Genomic DNA, 21,028 nt, shown 5'->3' with positions numbered 1-21,028 from the left:
TTTCCTTATTATGGACATTCTGTTCTATTTGCTCTTAGCTGACCTCACTCTATTCATTATTTTTGTATTTAAATTTGGGGGGGAAGTGACCTGACAATCAGAAGACCTATTTCTAAATAACAATGTGCTCTTAGTAGCAATGCTATTAAACAGCCAACATTATAATCTTTGCACTGCTGTTTTAAAAACATGACTGTGGCACGGAGTGTTTTTTTCTAATTATATGTACTTGAATAGCTATGAGATACTCCTGGAAGAAGTGACCCTTCATATTGGAGGTTAGAACGTTAACTTGTATTTGGGTACAAATGGGTACATAACTTCACAAGAATAAATTTCTGGAGGCTGCAATAATATTTTGATTTGTCTAGAACTTCTACATATTGGAATACCATCCTGCTAATAGTATTCCTTAATGTTCCAGCTCTCTGCAGTTGGTACTGTTATTTACCAATGTGCAAGAAGCTTCATTTTACAACTGTAAGCAGTAGATTCAAACTTTGCTGCTGTCTGCATTTTAAGTTCTCCAATAAACCCTGAAACAGATTTACTCCTCTGTACTATTTAGTCATTAAATCTATTCAGGACATCGGCCCGGTCCCGGCCTGTAAGACCATCAGCAGGCCGGGGCCATTGGAGGGAGCAGCGTGCGAGCGGTATACCACGGCAGGGAGCAGCGCGTGCTGCTGCAGGAGGGCGACGGCTGCGAAGCCAGGTCGCTGATTGCAGTGCGGGCAGGCACAGCAGGAGGGGCGAAGGAGCGGCAAGAGTCCGTAGAGGGAAGTGGCCGGGGCCCAGGAGAGGCGTGAATCTGGGGCCCAGAAGAGGCGAGGGCCCCAGGGGCAGCATGGCCCAGCTCACACTGCGATATGTGCGCGCTCTAGGTCCGTGCAGCAGAGCTGGTCTCCAGTTAGTCTTGGGTAATCCCTGCCACTGGACCAAGACCTAGCTCTGTCGAGCCCCGTGTGGTGGCTGGTGTGCAACGGACACCACACTTTAAAAAAATCCAGGCACAGGCATCTTCCACCCTTCAACATGTAGTTCGGGACCTGGAATATTAGGTCCTTCATTGAAACACCTGTGAACTCATCCCTTTTTGGCGTGGAAGCAAGTCATCCTCGCTTCGAGGGACTGCCTATGATGATGATGAAATACGTTGACTATGTCCTGGTGTTCAGCCTCTGTATGATTGATCAGTTCATCAGTTTTGGTGGAGTTGGTTGAGGGATGATTATTGGCCAGTACACCAGTAGAACATCCTAATCTTCTTCAACTCATATTAATATTAAATACCTTAACCGCCAGACAAAACATCAGTTTCAATTCTTATGTGAAAGACGGCACTTCCGACAGTGCAGCACTCCCATAGTTCTGCACCCAAGTGCTAGACTGGATTAGGAACTCAAGTCCTACTGCAGGACTTGAACCTACAACCTTACGACTCAGAGGCCCCACTGTGTGCTAAGCTCTGTTGTGTACTACAGAGACTCTATATACAGGCACCATGGGGCCTGCTCTCTGAATTTACTTCGGAACATAGGAACAGGACAAGGCCATTCAGCCCCTCGAGTCTGTTCCGCCATTCAATGAGATCATGGCTGATCTGTATCATAACTCCATTTACCCGCCTTGGTTCTGTAACTCTTAATACCCTTGCCTAACAACAAACTATTAGTCTCAGTTTTGAAAGTTTATATTTATATAGCAACGTTTTATGACCTCAGGATGTCCTAAAGTCTAAAGGGATCAGGGGGTATGGAGAGAAGGCTGGGGTGGGGTACTGAAATTGAATGATCAGCCATGATCATATTGAATGGCGGTGCAGGCTCAAGGGGTCGAATGGCCTGCTCCTGCACCTATTTTCTATGTTTCTATGTTTCTAAAGTGCTTCACAGTCAATGAAGTACTTTTGGAGTGTAGTCACTGTTATAATGTGGGAACAGCGGCAGCCAATTTGTGCACAGCAAGCTCCCACAAACGGCAATGTGATAATAAACAGATAATCTATTTTAGCTGTTCGTTGAGGGATAAATATTGGCCCAGGACACCGGAGATAACCCCCCTGCTCTTCTTCAAAATAGTTGCCATGGGGCCTTTTACATCCACTTGAGAGGGCAGACGGGGCCTCGGTTTAACGTCTCATCCGAAAGAAGGCACCTCGGAGACCAGAGAAGATGGGCAAATAGGAAAGAAAGAAAGACTTGGATTTATATAGGATCTTTCATAACCACCGAACGTCTAAAAGCGCTTTACAGCCAATGAAGTACTTTTGGAGTGTAGTCACTGTTGTATTGTAGAAAACATGGCAGCCAATTTGTGCACAGCAAGCTCCCACAAACGGCAATGTGATAATAAACAGATAATCTATTTTAGCTGTTCGTTGAGGGATAAATATTGGCCCAGGACACCGGAGATAACCCCCCTGCTCTTCTTCAAAATAGTTGCCATGGGGCCTTTTACATCCACTTGAGAGGGCAGACGGGGCCTCGGTTTAACGTCTCATCCGAAAGAAGGCACCTCGGAGACCAGAGAAGATGGGCTAATAGGAAAGAAAGAAAGACTTGGATTTATATAGGATCTTTCATAACCACCGAACGTCTAAAAGCGCTTTACAGCCAATGAAGTACTTTTGGAGTGTAGTCACTGTTGTATTGTAGAAAACATGGCAGCCAATTTGTGCACAGCAAGCTCCCACAAACGGCAATGTGATAATAAACAGATAATCTATTTTAGCTGTTCGTTGAGGGATAAATATTGGCCCAGGACACCGGAGATAACCCCCCTGCTCTTCTTCAAAATAGTTGCCATGGGGCCTTTTACATCCACTTGAGAGGGCAGACGGGGCCTCGGTTTAACGTCTCATCCGAAAGAAGGCACCTCGGAGACCAGAGAAGATGGGCTAATAGGAAAGAAAGAAAGACTTGGATTTATATAGGATCTTTCATAACCACCGAACGTCTAAAAGCGCTTTACAGCCAATGAAGTACTTTTGGAGTGTAGTCACTGTTGTATTGTAGAAAACATGGCAGCCAATTTGCGCACAGCAAGCTCCCACACACAGCAATGTGATAATAACCAGATAATCTGGGGTTTTTTGTTATGTTGATTGAGGAATAAATATTGGCCCAGAACACCGGGGATAACTCCCCTGCTCTTCTTCAAAATAGCGCCATAGGATCTTTTATGTCCTTCGGAGAGAGCAGACGAGACCTCGGTTTAATGTCTCATCCGAAAGACGACACCTCCCACAGTGCAGCACTCCCTCAGCACTGCAGTGGAGTGTCAGCTTATATTTTTTGTGCTGCAAGTCCCTGGACTGGGGACTTGAACCCACAACCTTGTCAGATGTACTCAGAGTGCTACCCACTGAGCCCCGCCTGACACTCTCGGGCACAGCACGTGGGCAGCAGAGTTTTAGATGAGCTGGGTTCAGAGGAGTGTAGTCGCGGACGGGGGCACCAGATGGCCCCAGCAATGTAGAGACACTTTGTGCGGAATAGCTCCTACCTGCTGCACAGGTGAGTGAGAAAGGCAATTGTCCACATTCCCACACTCATCAGGCCACGTCTGAACTGCACAAAGACTGCCCCGGAGGCAACTCTTGTAATGAATACACATGAGAAGCACACAGCAAACAAAGGGGAAAGGGGGGAGGAGAGGTCAAGGGTGAGCTTACAATGGTTCAGATACCGGAAAAATGATGCTAACTTTTTTTTTTCCCGAAGAGGCACAAATGTAACCGGTGTTGGCCGACAGCGTCTCCTTGTAGATAACATATCTCGGAGTGGGGGTGAATTACGCTTCAGATACGCAAAGACTAGATGTGACTCAATTTCACCATTTCGCTCAACCCGTCTACCGATGAACCGAGAGGTGCTGAGAACGTGCAATCTGATCCCGTTAGAGGGGCCTGATTAAAGGGCATGGCTGCCATCTTGGGGGGAGTCAGACTGGTTATATCATCGGCGGAACCATTGATGTCGGCCCCGCAAGTGAGACAGTGACATTTCTTCACAAAGACACACCTTGTCATCATTCACATGCCTCCCGATAATGAGACAAAGAAGTTATCCCTTGTGACATGACTGAAGATTCCCCTTTAATGCAGGACGCGTCATGGAACTGAATACCTTGCGCAGGCCAGGAATCACACCAGGCAACTTTTGGTCCGTTTGCTCTGAGCTCGCCCATAACAACAACAGCAGCAACTTGCATTTATATAGCGCCTTTAACGGAGTCAAAGCATTCCCAAGGCTCTTCACAGGGACATTATCAGACAAAATTTGATACCGAACCACATAAGGCGATATTAGAAGCTTGGTCAAAGAGTTAGGTTTTAAGGAGTGTCTTAAAGGAAGAGAGAGAGAGAGAGAGAGAGAGAGGTTTAGGGAGGGAATTCCAAAGCTTAGGGCTTAGGCAGCTGAAGGCACGATGGTGGAGCGATTAAAATCCGGTGGGTTGCACAAGAGGCCAGAATTTGAGGAGCGCAGAGATCTCGGAGGGCTGGAGGAGGTTACAGAGATAGGGAGGGGCGAGGACATGGAGAGTTTTGAAGACAAGGATGAGGATTTTAAAATCGAGGCGTTGCCGGACCGGGAGCAAATGTAGGTCAGCGGGCACGGCGGGCGGAGGGGGAGAGGGCGGCAGGGTGATGGGGGAGCGGGACGTGGTTCAGAAGCTAGCAACGGAGCAATGTCGACACTTGCCAGAAACTCCTAAGGCTCCGTGCTAATACTGGTGTGGCCTTGCACGCAGTGAGGAACTGGTTGTAAAATCACAGGCCGCTCGGCCCCAATTTACCAATCAGTCATCCATTGTGTGCATGAGGCCCTCTGGAAACTCCTGCCCATTTCCTTCAGCGATCCAGCATTGGTTGTTCCAGCATTCGATGCTCTGGGTTTCCGGGGGGGGGGAGAGGCAATTGGTCACTCAAACACACTCGAATCTAAAGCACGTTTGGGCTCTGGCACTGGGCAGTGTGAGCAGGATTAGTTCTCTCATAATCCTTGCGATGAAAGAGTCCCTCAGTCCAGTAAGGAAACTCCGTCAAGTGGCCACAGATGTTCAAATTGAGGCCTACAACATGGGGTCTAATAGGCCCATAAGCAATGTAGCCTGTAATTTTTTTTGGGGTGGGCGGCCCATTTAAATTTTCCGCCTGCACAATTTCTTGCATTGGAAAGCCGCTGAGTGGCCTGCGCGTGACCTCCAGAAAACTGCACGGCCGTGCGGCCTAGCGGGAACATTGCCCATAAGGATTTAGGATGTTAATTTGTTGATAAATACTGATATTTCAATACTGATATTTCTAATGCAATTTTTTTTCTGAATGGAAAATAGTCTGATATATTCTTATGATAATTTTTTGCGCTAACTTTTGCTCACCTTACCTAACTCCAACACCAAGGCTCACTGCTCCTTTATTACTTTGCTTCAGCGCAAGTACTGAGGGAGCACTGCACTGTCGGAGAGGCAGTACTAAGTGGGTGCTGCACTGTCGGAGGGGCAGTACTGAGGGAGTGCTGCACTGTCGGAGGGACAGTACTGAAGGAGTGCTGCACTGTCGGAGGGGCAGTACTGAGGGAGCACTGCACTGTCGGAGAGGCAGTACTAAGTGGGTGCTGCACTGTCGGAGGGGCAGTACTGAGGGAGTGCCGCATTGTCGGAGGGACAGTACTGAGGGAGCGTCGCACTGTCGGAGGGACAGTACTGAAGGGGCGCCGCGCTGTCAGCGGTGCAGTACTGAGGGAGCGCTGCACTGTCAGAGGGGCAGTACTGAGGGAGCGCTGCACTGTCAGAGGGGTAGTACTGAGGGAGCGCCACACTGTCAGAGGGGCAGTATTGAGGGAGCGCCGCACTATCAGAGGGGCAGTACTGAAGGAGCGCCACATTGTCGGAGGGGTAGTACTGAGGGAGTGCTGCACTGTCGGAGGGGTAGTACTGAGGGAGCGCCACACTGTCGGCGGGGCAGTACTGAGGGAGCGCTGCACTGTCGGAGGGGCAGTACTGAGGGAGTGCTGCACTGTCGGAGGTGCCGTCTTTCGGATGAGACGTTAAACCGAGGCCCCGTCTGCCCTCTCGGGTGGATGTAAAAGGTCCCACGGAACTGTATCGAAGAAAAGCAGGGGAGTTATTCCTGGTGTCCTGGCCAATATTTATCCCTCAATCAACATAATGTTTTTAAAAAATGATCAACTGATCATTATCACATTGCTGTTCGTGGAACTTTGCTGTGGGCCCTTGAATGTCAACCTGCATGATGTGTTTAAGTTTCTAACCACCCTCTGTGCAAAGATATGTTTTTGTAGGCGCCCCTATACCTCCTTATCCGATCATCTAGAATGGATGCCCTCTCCTTACCATCTCACTGCCCTGCCGCTATTTAGCCCAATTTTAAGGCAATTTAAAAATATTGGAATGTAACCGAGCCAGGTCTGGACAGCAAACATGCTCATTCCGAGTGAAAAGATTGTTTCTGGAAATATTCAACGGGGGCCCGGGGCAATGATGTTATAATGACAGAGTGTTTACTAATTGGAAGCTATCATTAGCTGCAACAGGAAATGAGCTATTTTGACATTATCCACTTTACAACAGAACACATTCGTTTGTTCGTAATTATCTATCAGGAGGGAGCTGGGCGAGGTTATCCGTTAGGAAAACTATTTCTGTCACTCGGCGACCTGGGTTCGTCAGCTCAGACTGATGGGATGGAACCTTCGGAACATAGGAGCAGGAGGAGGCCATTCATCCCCTCGAGCCTGTTCCGTCATTCAATGAGATCATGGCTGATCTGCGACCTAACTCCACACACCCACTGTCATGTAGTCAACTATCATTGTAACCCATGTATAAGCTGACCTTAGTTGTACACCTTGAGAACATTGACCACAAGGGGGTGAACTTGTGGGAGACACTCCTAACCTGGACTTTCAGGTATAAAAGGGGAAGCTCCACCCACCTTCATCACTTGAGGTCTTGGTAATAAAGGTAACTGGTCACAGAGTGACCTTCTCTCAAGTATGGGCTTCGTGTGCATTTATACTGTATAGTAAGGACATATCATTGGTGACGAGAAACTGGGATTTAAACCACGCGAGCTTGGCCACTAGCAGCACAGACGAGAGGTACTGTGTTGGTGATGATTGGGACGACTTTATTGAGAGACTACAGCAAAGTTTTGTCACTAAGGAATGGCTGGGACAGGATTCGGCCGACAAACGCAGGGCTCATCTCCTGACGGTTTGTGGATCCAGAACGTACTCCCTGATGAAGGACCTTCTAGCGCCAGAGAAGCCGGCGGACAAGATATTCGAAGAGCTCAGTAAGTTGATCGGGGAACACCTTAAACCGGCGAGCAGCATGCACATGGCGAGACACCGGTTTTATACGCACCGGCGGCAAGAAGGGCAAAGCGTTCCAGACTTCGTGGCAGATCTCCGGCGACTGGCGAGCCTATGTAAGTTCCCAGATGCATGAGCGGAGATGCTGCGAGATTTTTTTATTGAGGGCATCGGGCACACTGGGGTTTTCAGGAAACTGATTGAGACCAAAGACTTGACCTTCAAAGCGGCAGCTGTGATAGCCCAGACATTTATCTCAGGGGAGGAAGAGACCAGAATGATGTATGACAAAAATCTTGGCTCAAATGCGGCAAACGGCCAGGGAGTCAACATTGTTAACGCGGCACACAGTTCTCTAGGCAGACAAGGGCGATCGGACATGCCCCAGCATGCAGTCGAACCCAAAGGGGGAATTCAACAAAGACAATGGCTAGCTGAACGGCGATTCATGCCATCGCAATGGACAATGCGGCCAGTAATGGGGCCATCAACACCTGTTAATGGTGCGCTTAAGGACAGTTACAGAGACAGTCAGAGACGATCGACTGGTAATGGACCTTTTGTTTCCAACAATGGGGTCTCCAGCTCATGTTGGAGGTGTGGAGGCAAACACCCAGCCAGAGCTTGCAGATATCAGCAATATACCTGCAGAAACGGCAACGTCAGCGGTCACTTGGCGCGTATGTGCAGGAAGCCTGCAGCCAGGTTGATGTATGAGGAGGACGGGCCCGATGTAAGCCCTACGAGGCCAAATGAATACTGGGGGAAATTGCTGGAAGCTGAAGTTCAGCGAGTTCATGTGGAGCACATATACAGTTCATACACCAGTATGCCACCAATAATGATGAAAGTGCTCCTCAATGGCATCCCAGTATTAATGGAGCTAGGCACGGGGGCCAGCCAGTCCCTGATGAGTATCAAACAGTACGAAAGGTTGCGGATATCCAAGGCCAGGAGGCCAAAATTATTGCCGATTGACGCACAGCTACGGACATATACAAAGGAGATCATTCCGGTGCGAGACAGCGCCACGGTAGTCATGACCCACAAAGATTCGGAGAACAGGCTGCCACTCTGGATTGTCCCGGGGGATGGTCCCGCACTGCTGGGGAGGAGTTGGCTTGCTGTCATGAACTGGAAATGGGGAGATGTCAATGCAATTTCTTCTGTGGAGTGAGTATCATGCTCACAGGCCCTGGACAAATTTGACTCATTATTTCAACCCGGCATCGGCACTTTCATGGAGGCCAAGGTAGTGATTCACATAAACCCGGACGCCAGGCCAGTACACCACAAGGCCAGAGCGGTGCCCTACGTGATGTGGGAAAAGATAGGTGGTGAATTGGACTGCCTGCTGAGGGAAGGCATCATCTCGCCAGTCGAATTCAGTGACTGGGCGAGCCCGATCGTGCCGGTGCTCAAGGCTGATGGGTCGGTCAGGATATGTGGAGATTACAAGGCCACCATCAATCGGGTGTCACTCTAAGACCAGTACCCGCTACTGAGAGCAGAGGACCTCTTTGCGACGTGATCCGGTGGCAAACATTTTTCAAAATTGGACCTGACCTCAGCTTATATGACCCAGGAGCTGGTGAGTGAGTCGAAGAAGCTGACCAGCATCACGACACACAAGGGATTGTTTGAGTATAACAGATGTCCGTTCGGGATTCGTTCGGCCGCCGTGATCTTTCAGCGAAATATGGAAAGCCTCCTCAAGTCGATTCCAAGGACGGTGATTTTTCAAGACGACATCCTCATCACGGGTTGCAATACTGAAGAACACCTCCACAACCTGGAGGAGGTGCTACACAGACTGGACCGGGTAGGGCTGCGACTGAAAAAGGCGAAGTGCGTCTTCTTAGCTCCAGAGGTAGAATTCCTGGGGAGGAGTGTAGCAGCAGACGGGATCAGACCTACTGCGTCCAAAACCGAAGCGATCCAAAGAGCACCCAGACCCCGTAACACGACGGAGCTGCGTTCGTTCCTGGGGCCCCTGAACTACTTTGGTAACTTTCTTCCCAGATTGAGAACGCTGTTAGAGCCGCTACACATGCTCCTACGCAAAGGTTGCGATTGGGTCTGGGGGGACAGCCAGGAAAGGGCTTTTGATAGAGCACGCAATTTGTTATGTTCCAACAATCTGTTAACGCTATATGACCCATGTAAGAAACTTGTGTTAACGTGCGATGCGTCGTCCTATGGTGTCGGGTGTGTGTTGCAGCACGTGAATGCCAATGGTCAGTTACAGCCGGTAGCTTATGCCTCTAGAAGTCTGTCCCAGGCAGAAAGGGGCTACGGGATGGTAGAAAAGGAAGTGCTTGCATGTGTATATGCAGTAAAAAAAATGCACCAGTACCTGTTTGGCAGGAAATTTGAGCTGGAGACAGATCACAAACCCCTAACGTCCCTTTAAACCGACAACAAGGCCATAAATGCGAATGCATCGGCCTGCATACAGAGGTGGGCACTCACGTTAGCCGCCTATGACTACACAATTTGGCACAGACTGGGCATTGAAAACTACGCCGATGCACTCAGCAGGCTCCCACTAGCCACCACTGAGGGGGCAACTGAGCATGATGCTGAGATGGTCATGGCTGTTGAAGCTTTCGAAAGCGAAGGCTCACCTGTGACAGCCCATCAGATTAAAGTCTGGACAAATAAAGACCTGCTACTGTCTTTAGTTAAGAAATGTGTCCTGAATGGAGACTGGGCAGCCACGTACGGGGCATGCCCTGAGGAATTTAAACCGTTTCATAGGCGCAAGGATGAACTCTCGATTCAGGCCGATTGCCTACTGTGGGGAAACCGAGTAGTCATGCCCCAGAGGGGTAGAGAGGTGTTTATCAGAGAACTTCACAATGAGCACCCGGGCATTGTCATGATGAAGGCAATTGCCAGGTCACACGCCAGGGATAGATGCAGACCTGGAACTTTGTGTTCGCAGGTGCAACACGTGTGCTCAGCTGGGCAATGCACCTAGGGAAGCCCCCCTTAGCCCCTGGTCCTGGCCCGCCAAGCCATGGTTAGGCATCCCTGTGGACTACGCAGATCCTTTCATGGGAAAAATGTTTTTGGTTGTAGTAGACCCCTACTCCAAATGGATTGAGTGTGCCAGTTTAAATTCAAGCACATCCTCTGCCACGGTAGAAAGTCTACGGGCAATGTTCGCCGCCCACGGTCTACCGGATGTCTTGGTCAGTGACAATGGCCCGTGCTTCACAAGCATTGAATTCCAGGACTTCATGGCAGGTAATGGAATCAACCATGTTAGAACGGCACCATTCAAGCCGGCCTCAAACGGCCAGGCGGAATGAGCAGTGCAGATAATCAAACAGGGGATGCTCAGAATCCAAGGGGCTTCCCTACAAAGCTGCTTATCACGCCTCCTGTTGACCAATAGATCCCGACCACACTCACTCACAGGGGTTCCACCCGCAGAGTTGCTAATGAAAAGGATGCTCAAAACCAGGTTATCCCTTATACACCCCACCATGAAAGAAATTGTCGAGAGCAGGCGTCTGTCACAATGTGACTGCCATGACAGGAATGCGAGGGCGCGATGTATTGATGTCAATGACCCTGTTTTTGTCCTTAATTACGCTGCAGGGCCCAAATGGCTTGCAGGCATGTGATTGCCAAAGAGGGGAATAGGGTTTTGGTAGTTAAACCTACCAATGGACAAATCTGCCGCAAACTCGTGGATCAAACTAAAAGGAGGTTCAGCAACCCCATAGAAGAAGCAGAGGAAGAACACGATGTAGAGTTCACTCCACCACAGGTGACCGAACACCGGAACCAAAGGGAGGAGAGCCCAGTCACTGTGGGCAGTCCGGACAGGCCTGAGGCACCGCAAACAGCAGACACTCAGGCCAGCGCCCAACAACCGGAGCCCCAACTCAGGCGCTCGACAAGGGAGCGTAAACCACCAGAGACTTGACCTGTGATCCCAATAAGACTTTGGGGGGCGGGGGCGGAGATGATGTCATGTATTCAACTATTATTGTAACCCATGTATAAGCTGACCTAAGTTGTACTCCTTGAGAACATTGACCACAAGGTGGTGAACTTGTGGGAGACATTCCTAAGCTAGACTTTCAGGTATAAAAGGGGAAGCTCCACCCACCTTCATCACTTGAGGTCTTGGTAATAAAGGTAACTGGTCACAGAGTGACCTTCTCTCAAGTATGGGCCTCGTGTGCATTTTTACTGTATAGTAAGGACATATCACCTGCCTTTGGCCCGTAGCCCTTATTCATCATCATAGGAAGTCCCTTGAAATCAAGGAAGACTTGCTTCCACTCCAAAAGTGATTTCTCAGGTGACTGAACAGTCCAATACGGGAATTACAGTCCCTGTCAAAGGTGGGACAGACAGTGGTTGAAGGAAAGGGTGGGTGGGGAGTCTGGTTTGCCACACGCTCCTTCCGCTGCCTGCGCTTGTTTTCTGTATGCTCACGGCGACGAGACTCGAGGTGCTCAGCACCCTCCCGGATGTTCTTCCTCCACTCCTGGCGGTCTTTGTCCAGGGACTCCCAGGTGTCAGTGGGAATGTTGCACTTTATCAAGAAGGCTTTGCGGGTGTCCTAGTAACGTTTCCTCTGCCCACCTCGGGCTCGCTTGCCGTGTAGGAGTTCCGAGTAGAGCGCTTGCTTTGGGAGTCTTGTGTCAGACATGTGCACAATGTGGTCCACCCAACGGAGCTGGTCGAGTGTGGTCAGTGCTTCGATGCTGGGGATGTTGGCCTGGTTGAGAACACTGATGTTGGTGCGTCTGTCCTCCCAGGGGATTTGCAGGATCTTGTGGAGACATCGTTAATACCTTATGTCCAGAGGACACAGATTTAAGGTGATTGGCAAAAGAACGGGGTTGGGGGCGGGGGGGGATGGTAATGCGAAAACACTTTTTTACGCAGCGAGTTGTTATGATCAGTAACGCGCTGCCTGATAGGGCAGTGGAAGCAGATTCAATAATAACGTTCAAAAGGGGAATTGGATAAATGCTTGATAAAGAAATATTTGCAGGGCTATGAGGAAGGAATAGGGTGGGCCGTGGGATTAATTGGGAAGCTCTTTCAAACAGTCAGCACAGGCATGAGGGCCGAATGGCCTCTGTCCGTGTTGTATGATTCTATAAACAATTTAAATTGACAATGAATGACAACTCTGATAACTCAAGTACCTGATTAGTTTAGGAACATAGGAGCAGGAGGAGGCCATTCAGCCCCTCGAGCCTGTTCCTCCGCCATTCAATGAGATCATGGCTGATCTGCGACCTAACTCCACACACCCACCTTTGGCCCATAACCCTTAATAGCTTTGGCTAACAGAAAGCTATCAATCCCCGATTTAAAATTAACAATTGACCTAGCATCATTTGCCGTTTGCGGAAGAGAATTCCAAACTTCCACCACCCTTTGTGTGTAGAATTGTTTCCTAAATTCATACCCGAAAGTTCTGGCTCTAATGTTTAGACTATACCATCTAGTCCAAGACTCCCCAACCAACAGCAACACATTCTCTCTATCGCGTCCCCTTAGTAGCATGAAAACTTTGATCAGATCATCCCTTTTTCTAAATTCCAAGGAATGTAGCCCTACTTTGTGTAATCTCCCCTCATAATTTAACCCCTGGAGTCTGGGTATCATTCTTGTCGACCTTCGCTGAGTCTTGCTGTGTCTCCTAGTGATAAGGATCCCACATGAGATCACACAGTCCGGGGCGATGATAACCAGCGGGTGTGTCCATGGCCATAATCCGGCCCAAATTGCGGGTTGTGCTGAATAGAAATGTTAGACAGCTGCATCGGGGGATGCTCTGAAGTCACGGTGTGTTGTTGGAAGGGATTAGGGAGCGTTTCTCCCTGCACCTGGTCTATTATGTATATCGGCAATTGCAATTCTGGGAACGCGCTGAATTCCCCTCACAGTCTGCCTCGTGTCATTAAATAAAGACGTCAGGGTCCTGAGATAATGTTGTGGAATGCGAGCGGGCCCAAAGTTTATCACATCTGTCTGAGATTCCTCTCACCGCCGTTTCACCAGAGGTATTAACGCCGAGAGCGTGCAGAAATCAAGCACAGGCAGCGGAAAGAGTGCGTGGCAAACCAGTCCCACCATCCCCTTCCCTCCTTCCCTCAACGACTATCTGTCCCACTTGTGACAGAGTCTGTGGCTCTCGTATTGGACTGTTCAGCCACCAAAGAACCCACTTCAGGAGTGGAAGCAAGTCTTCCTCAAATCCGAGGGACTGCCTATGATGATGATGATAACCCAAAGCGCTGGAGAACTACCACCAACGCTGCCTCTGCAAAACTCTGCAAATCCAGTGGCAGGTCCGATGCACCAACATCAGTGTCCTCGCTCACGCCAACATTCCCAGCGTCGAAGCATTGACCACATTTGATCAGCTCCGATAGGCGGGTCACGTAGTCCGCATTCCTGATACAAAACGCCCGAAATAAGGACTCTACTCTGAGCTACGTCACAGCAAGCGAGCCCCAGGGGGTGGGCAGAGAAAACGTTTCAAGGACACCCTGAAAGCCTCCTTGAAAAAATGCAACATCCCCTCCACTGACTCCTGGGTATCCCTGGCCCAAGACCGCTCGAAGTGGCGGAGAAACATCCGGGAAGGCGCCAAACACCTCGAGTCTCTTCGCCGGGAGCACGCGGAGGCCAAGTACAAACAGCGGAAGGAGCGCACAACAACCCAAGCCCCCCCACCCACCCGTCCCTCCAACCACCTGAGACTGTAGGTCCCGCATTGGTCTCATCAGTCACCTGAGAACTCATTTTAGTGTGGAAGCAAGTCATCCTCGAAGCCGGGGGCCTCCTAAGAAGAAGAAGAAGAAGATTAACCCATTTAATTGCAACAGGCGAACACTGCCACTGAAATAGATGGGAGAACTGTCAGGCAAACGTATTAAAATGCGTATTCCATATTTCCCACATCATAGGCGGTCCCTCGAGCGAGGATGACTTGCTTCCACAAGAGTTTCAATGAAGGACCCGATGTTCCGGTCCTGAACTCCAATTGAGGGGGTGGAAGATGCCTGTGCGTGGATTTTTTTAACGTGTGGTGACCGTTGCACATCAGCCACCACACGGGCTTGACAGAGCTAGGCCTTTATCCAGTTTAAGGGTTAACCAGGACGAACTGGAGACCAGCTCTGCTGCACGGACCTAGTGCGCGCACATATCGCAGTCTGAGCTGGCCCTCGGCTCTTTTGGGCCCCATTCGCCGCACCTTTGCCCACGATGTTCCAGGGCCCGGTACTCCAGCTCTATTTATAGCCCCGATCTGCGGAGGTGTTCTCTCACAGGTCAGGGCGGCCCGCGATGTTGCAGGGCCCGGCAAAGAGAAGTGCAAGTCAGCTTGCTGCATACTCACAAACATTACATTATAACAGTGACTACACTCCAAATGCACTTCATTGGTGCTGCGTATGGAGAAAGAGTCAAACTGAACACTGTGAGCTCAAAATAAAGTGCGACCTTAGTCTTTTATTGCAGGTCTCCAGAGTGCCTCTCTAACCTGTGAGGCCTCCTTAAATACCTGTGTTCCCAAGAGATTATGGGATCCCTTGGGACTCCAGGGAATGAGCTCTCTGGTGGCTGTACAGAGTAAATGCAAGTCCACATATACAACAACACCCCCCCCAAAATGTTAGTAGTGTAACTATTTACAATGTGAGTCAATCTGGTGCCCTTCTTGCCCTGGTTGATTGTCTCAGTGTGAAAGCTGGTGTTATTGAATTATTTGTTGGGCCCTTGCTGGGCTGCTGCGCAGCTGGCCTTGCTGGGCTGCCTGGTGTGTTGGGCCCTGCAGGTCAACCGTGGTTGCCACTAGTGTGTATGTTGGGGGATCAAAAAAGGTAGGGTCCAAAGTGGGTTGCTCAGGATAGTCCGTGAATCTGAGTTTAATTTGGTCCAAGTGTTTCCGGTGAATGAGTCCATTTGAAAGTTTGACCCGAAACACCCTGCTCCCCTCTTTGGCCACGACAGTGCCGGGAAGCCACTTGGGACATTGTCCATAATTTAATACAAATACAGGATCATTGATTTCAATCTCGTGTGACACATTTGCGCTATCATGGTATGCACTTTGTTGAAGCCGCCTGCTCTCTACCCGTTCACGTAGATCAGGGTAAACTAACGAGAGCCTTGTCTTAAGTGCTCTTTTCATGAGCAGTTCAGCAGATGGGATCCCAGTGAGTGAGTGGGGTCTCGTGCGGTAGCTAAGCAGGACTCAGGATAGGCGAGTCTGCAATGAGCCTTCAGTTACCCACTTCAAGCCTTGCTTGAAGGTTTGCACTGCTCTCTCTGCCTGACCATTGGACGCTGGTTTAAACGGGGCAGAAGTGACATGTTTGATCCCGTTACGGGTCATGAATTCTTTGAACTCAGCACTGGTAAAACATGGCTCGTTGTCGCTCACCAGGACATCGGGTGGCTGTGTGTGGCAAACATGGCCCGCTGGCTTTCAGTAGTGGCAGCGGACGTGCTAGCCGACATTATCTCACATTCAATCCACTTGGAGTACGTGTCTACAACCACAAGAAACATTTTACCCAAGAACGGGCCTGCATAGTCGACGTGTACCCTAGACCACGGTTTGGAGGGCCAAGACCATAAACTTAGCGGCGCCTCCCTGGGTACATTGCTTAACTGCAAGCATGTATTACATCTGTGAATGCAGGACTCTAAGTCCGCATCGATACTGGGCCACCACACGTGGGATTTGGCTATCGCTTTCACCGTTACGATGCCTGGTGGGTACTGTGGAGGTCATTGATGAAGGTGTCTCTGCCCTTCTTGGGGACCACTACTTGACTGCCCCACAGAAGGTAGAGTGCCTGTATAGACATTTCATCTTTGTGCTGCTGGAATGGCTTTATCGCTTCCTGCATTTGTGCTTTTGACTAGGGATAATAATGGGTCCTGACTTGTCCAGGTTTTGATCTGCCGGGCAGTGACAGGTGATTGCTCACTCTCAAATGCTTCCATAACCATGGCTAGATCTGCGGGCTGCACCATTCCCACCCCGTGGTGGGCAATGGCAGCCTACTGAGAGCATCGGCGCAGTTTTCTGTGCCTGGACTGTGACGGATGGTGTAGTTGTATGCGGACAACATGAGCACCCATCTCTGGATGTGGGCCGATGCGCTGGTATTTATCCCTTTACTCTCGGAAAACAGGGATATAAATGGCTTATGGTCAGTTTCCAATTCGAATTTTAGCGCAAACAGGTATTGATGCATTTTCTTTACCCCATAGACACACGCTAACGCTTCTTTTTCAATCATGCTGTAGGCTCTCTCAGCCTTAGACAGACTCCTGGATGTATAAGCAACCGGTTGCAGTTTCCCGAAATCATTAGCTTGTTGCAATACACACCCGACGCCATATGACGACGCATCACATGCTAGTACCAAACGCTTACATGGATCATACTACACAAGTAATTTATTTGAGCATATAAATGTTCTCGCTTTTACAAAGGCATTTTCTTGGCTTTTGCCCCAAACCCATTCGCCCCCTTTTTGTAGTAAGACATGCAGTGGTTCTAACAGTGTGCTGAGACCCGGTAAGAAATGACCAAAGTAGTTCAAGAGTCCCAGAAACGACCGCAGCTCCGTCACGTTCTGTGGCCTCGGTGGATGCTCGATTGTCTCCATCTTCGCGTTGGTGTGCCTGATGCCGTCCGCCACAATCCTCCTTCCCAGCAACGCCACTGCAGATGCCAGGAAAATTTACTTTGAGCGTTTTAACCTGAGCCCCGCGCGGTTGAGTCGACTAAGAACCTCCTCCAGGTTCTGCAGATGCTCGACTGTGTTCCGACCTGTGACCAAGATGTCGTCCTAGAAGACCATGGTGTGCGGGACCGACTTCAGTAAGCTTTCCATTTTTCTTTGGAATATCACCGCTGCCGATCGGATTCCAAACGGGCATCTGTTATAAACAAAAAGTCCTTTGTGCGTGTTAATGCAGGTGAGGGCCTTCGATGATTCCTCCAGTTCCTACGTCATGTAGATCCAGCTTCGTGAACGTCTTTCCTCCCGCCAGCGTTGCAAAGAGGTCGTCGGCCTTTGGTAGTGGGTATTGGTCCTGCAGGGAGAAATGATTGATGGTTACTTTGTAATCGCCACAGATTCTGAATGTGCCGTCTCCTTTGAGGACTGGGAGGATAGAACTGGCCTACTCGTTGAACTCGATCGGGGAAATGATGCCCTCTCTTTGCAGCCGGTCTAGCTCGATCTCTACCTTTTTTCTCATCATGTACGGTACTGCTCTCACCTTGTGATGGATGGGTTGCGCCCCCAGAATTGGGTGGATCTGCACTTTTGCTCCTTGGAATTTCCCGATGCCTGGTTTGAACAGCGAAAGAAATTTGGTTAAGACATGGCCACAGAAGTGTCGTCAGCGGGCGATAGCACTCGGACGTCGTCCCAGTTCCAGTGTATCTTTCCCAGCCAGCTCCTGCTGAGCAGCATGGGACCATCACCCGGTACTATCCAGAGTGGTAGCTTGTGCATCCCTCCATCGTAGGGGACCCTTACAGTAGCAGTGCCGATTACAGGAATCAGTTCTTTAGTGTAAGTTCTTAGTCTCATGCGAACAGGAATTAAGACTGGCCTTGAGGCCTTGTTGCACCACAATCTTTCGAAAGTCTTTTTGCCCATGATGGACTGGCTCGCACCCGTGTGCAGCTCCATTGACACCGGGAGTCCATTTAGTTCAACATTCAGCGTTATCGGGGACAATTCGTGGTGAATGTGTGCACCGCATGTATCGCTGCCTCCTCGATCTGAGGCTCTGGTTCGTCGAGATCCTCAGTGTCCATGGTGGTTTGCAGGTTTAACAGGCTTTGCAGCTCGCCTGCACACTCGTTGGAGGTATCCCATTGTTCCATAGCCCTGCAAACGTACTCTTTGAATCGGCATGAATGGAAACAATGATCACCCTCGCAGCGCCAACAAGGTTTTTAATGGCCTTGCATTCATCACCCTTGATTGTGGACCCTGAGACATCTGCGGACGTATAGCTGCAGGGATGTGTGACCTGCCCTGTACGTTACAATTCAAAAACATCATCACTTTGTTCACAGTACTTGTAGCAGCTCTCGTGTGCTGAGAGATTTGCTTCGTATTGTCACTGGTGGCAATGTATGCCTGGGCTATCGCTGTGGCCTTACTCAAGGTTGGGTCTCTACAGTCAAAAGTTTGCGAAGTATGGTTTCGTGGCCAATGCCAAGTACGGAAAAGTCTCTGAGCATGTGCTCCAAATGTCCTTCAAATTCGCAATGGCCTGCAAGGCTTCTTAGCTCAGTGACATAACTCGCCACTTCCTGGCCTTCAGACCTCTTGCCATCAGAACATTTTCCTTCGGGTTCAAATGCTCTCGGACCAATGTGCACAAATCGTCGTGTGATTTCTCCGTGGATTTCGCTGGAGTGAGCAGATTCTTCATGAGGCCATACGTTGGTGCCCCACAGATGGTGAGGGGGATCGCCCTTCGTTTGGCAGCGCTTTCTTCCCCATCTAGCTCGTTGGCCACGAAGTATTGGTCGAGTCGCTCCACAAAAGTTTCTCAATCATCTCCCTCCGAGAATTTCTCCAGGATGCCCAATGTTCTCTGCATCTTTGGGTTCACTATCTGCATCTCGTCGCCAGTTGTTGTGTATAGAGAAAGAGTCAGACGGAACACTGCTAGCTCAAAGTAAAGCGTGACCTTAGTCTTTTATTGCAGGTCTCCAGAGTACCTCTCCAACCTGTGAAGCCTCCTTAAACACCTGTGCTCCCAAGGGATTATGGGATCCCTTGGGACTCCAGGGGATGAGCCCTCTGGTGGCTGTACAGAGTAAATGCAAGTCCACATATATAACAGTTGGCTGTAAAGCGCTTTGAGACGTCCGGTGGTCGTGGGTCTGCCTCACCCATCATGATGGTCGGAGCTTCATGACGAGACACCTCCCACCCACTGTCATCTCCCCTCCCTCCTTCCGCAATTGCAGCCATGTAATCTCCTGGGAGAGACACAAACCCACAGGAAAAACCCAGGGCCAATCGGGGAGAAAATACTCTGGACAATTCCTCTCCGGCGATCAAAATCAGTGTGGGAGATCACATGGAATGAGTGTTATCGGTAAAGACACTTGCATTTATGTGATCTCTGCCCCAGCCGGGAACCAGTCCTCTCCCTCATGAAGGCAGGGAGTCACCACCCACACCAGCGTTTGATGCTCACAGCCCCGATATTATCGTCACCCAATGTCCACACACGTGTAATCCCCTGAAGAGGTCCCCGGATCTCTGGCTCATTTCTTCTTGAAATGTAGTCACTGTTGTAATGTGGGAAACGCGGCAGCCAATTTGCACACAGCAAGCTCCCACAAACAGCAATGCGATAATGACCAGATAATCTGTTTTAGTGATGTTGATTGAGGGATAAATATTGGCCAGGACACCTGGGATAACACCCCAGCTCTTCAAAATAGTGCCACCAGACCTTTTAGGTCCACCTGAGAGAGCAGATGGGGTCTCGGTTTAACGTCTCATCCAAAAGACGGCACCTCTGACAGTGCAGCACTCCCTCAGCACTGCACTGGGAGTGTTAGCCTCGACTGCGTCTTCAACTCTCTGGAGTGGGATGTGAACCCACTACCTGCCGACTCAGAGGTGAGAGTGCTGCCCACTGAGCCACGGCTGACCCGTGGCACAGGCTGTGAAGGGACTGCCGTGTAGACCCCCTTTGCATGCACACATTAAATCTCGTATTATCCCACCTTGTCTGCAACCTCGGGAGTGTGCAAACGGAACCTCACCGGATTTCCAGGAAAACTCCTTGTGAGGATTCCCGGGTCAGGGAGCAGGGGCACGAAGCGAGTTTCTGGTAAACGCCTGTCTTTTACAAAGGAGATTTTATCGGGAAATACCGGCATCCAAAGCCTCTGAAAGTAGGCCCTGCCCTCACATTGCAAGCCCAAAGGAACGAAGCTCATTATCCAATCCCACACAACGCCGCAGTCAGATGCTTCACTGAGCTGAGCTGATGAACTGCAAATGATTCACTCCACCTGGCTGAGAGACATGGACCATATACAGCAGACACCTCAATCGCTGGAGAAATACCACCAGCGTTTTCTCCGCAAGATCTTGCAAATCCCCTGGGAGGACAGACGCACCAACATTAGTGTCCTCGATCAGGCCAACATCCCCAGCATCGAAGCACTGACCACACTCGACCAGCTCCGTTGGGCAGGGCCACATCGTCCCCATGCCCAACACAAGACTCCCAAAGCAAGCGCTCCACTCGGAACTCCTGCACGGCAAGCGAGCCCCAGGTGGGCAGAGGAAACGTTTCAAGGACACCCTCAAGGCCTCCTTGATAACGTGCAACATCCCCACCGACACCTGGGAACCCCTGGCCAAAGACCGCCCTAAGTGGAGGAAGAGCATCCGGGAGGGCGCTGAGCACCTCGAGTCTCGTCGCCGAGAGCATGCAGAAACCAAGCGCAGGCAGCGGAAGGAGCGTGCGGCAAACCAGACTCCCCACCCACCCTTTCCTCCAACCACTGTCTGTCCCACCTGTGACAGAGACTGTGATTCCTGTATTGGACTGTTCAGTCACCTGAGAACTCACTTTTAGAGTGGAAGCAAGTCTTCCTCGATTTCGAGGGACTGCCTATG

This window comes from Pristiophorus japonicus, chromosome 17, assembly GCF_044704955.1.
Source record: "Pristiophorus japonicus isolate sPriJap1 chromosome 17, sPriJap1.hap1, whole genome shotgun sequence".
Classification (NCBI taxonomy): domain Eukaryota; kingdom Metazoa; phylum Chordata; class Chondrichthyes; family Pristiophoridae; genus Pristiophorus; species Pristiophorus japonicus.
Note: the sequence above shows the minus strand (reverse complement) of the source record.